Genomic DNA, 1,868 nt, shown 5'->3' with positions numbered 1-1,868 from the left:
ACATTAGAGACACGTATTAAAGAACACGAAGCTGCCATTAGATTAAATTATAACAACTCTCCCTGGTATAACCATATTAAAAATAGTAAATGTAAAATTGATAGAAATAATATTAAAATCTTACACACAGAAAAAAATATATATAAAAGAAAATTCAAAGAACATATTGAAATAATAAAAAATAAAAACAATAATTTAATAAATATCTCTAATGGCATGCAAATAGAACAACAGTGGTACGACATCATAGAGGGCGTGGCAATAGACCAATAAAAAATTTTTTTTTTATACTTAACACTAAAAGAATGATTGTAAAGGTTACTTTGTGTAAGTTACCTAGTGTAAGTTGACATTTGTGCATTTACAATATTAGAAAGAAAGAAACCTGTATGTATACTTTTATAAAATCTTTGTACAACTTGCTTGTTACGATGTTTATTCATATTGTCATTGTAAATTGTTATTTATAGAAATGTTTAATTATTGCGAACCCAAATCTAAAAATATTGAGTGTTTTTCAAAGCATATTAAACCAAAAAAAGGTCAGTGTGCATATTTTATAAAAATACCCTTTTCCTTTTTTGAAATATTTACCACTTAGTTTTTATTTATTTTGTTTTTATAGCGATAATTTCATCATATTACTTTTTACTCCTTGTACTGTTGTTTTAGTAAGTAACGATCCAACTGTATGAAAAAGGAAATGTGTAAAACCCTTAGAGGTATTTGTGATGTGTTTATGTTATGTTACTTGGCAAATTACTTTGTTAGTTTTTTAAATTATATCAATTTAATTTTTATAATTGTAGAACACTGAAGAGGAACCGGAAATGTTATACCGGTTCGAAATGCATATGTGAAAACTAATAAAAGAATTTATTAACCTTTGCTGTGAGATAGTCTACCAAAAGGATTAAAGAGACAAAAAATTCACAAACGAATAAATACAGCTATAACCAGAATATTCAACATGTTTTTTAACACTGAACAACAAAATTTTTTAGGACTGAGTTTTAAAATATTATTTTTAAATTCTTTTCATAATATGGCTTCTTTATCAGAGTTATACTTTAACGTGAGCTACAGGTGCGTACACACAGATAATCATTATCGGGAAAACAGTGGGAAGCTACAGTTTACAGTTTGAATTTATTCATAAAAATTAAAAAACCAGAAAATTGATACAATTACAATATTGTCATTGTCATTGGTGCTTGTCAATCTAACGATGGATTCATTTGATTTACTCAGTGGTCACACCGCGACTTAAACTGTAGTTTTGATCAATACATCATTACGCATTATCCGAATAATACAATAGAATGTAGAAGTTAATTGTAATACTCAGGAGAAAATAAAAAACGGGAATTCTTTTTGAAGTATACATGAATATTAAAAATATCAATTAAGTTTTACATGTGAGTACAATGTACACTTCACCATTTTACATGCTTCTATTTTAAAAACTATAGCAATAACAACCATTTATTAAAATTGTAAAAAATGTGCAAAATTTGTAAACTTTTTCATTTTAAACAAACGCAATAATGGTATAGCTTATTATTTCAACTAATTGCAGAAGTGTTATGTATATGTATAATCAAGACAAGTTGATAATAATAATAATAATCTGTGCATAGCCCAAACGGTTAAAAGTTAAAAGTTGAAATTTGATAAAAAGTTAGGTTACGTTATCAGAATGCACAATAAGAAGAGATTTTGCGAAATTTACCTCGGGGAAGAAAGACAGGATTAAAGTTTCAACAATGGAAGTATCAACAATAAAAGTGTTAAGAATGGAAGTGTTAATAGAAAGCGACGTGCAAGATTTACAGGAGCAAATGCGGTTTCTTACGTTTTTGATTGCG

Source organism: Centruroides sculpturatus, unplaced genomic scaffold (assembly GCF_000671375.1).
Source record: "Centruroides sculpturatus isolate CEXI.00-Female unplaced genomic scaffold, Cexi_2.0 scaffold1729, whole genome shotgun sequence".
NCBI classification, from domain to species: domain Eukaryota; kingdom Metazoa; phylum Arthropoda; class Arachnida; order Scorpiones; family Buthidae; genus Centruroides; species Centruroides sculpturatus.
This window is presented reverse-complemented; position numbering follows the sequence as displayed.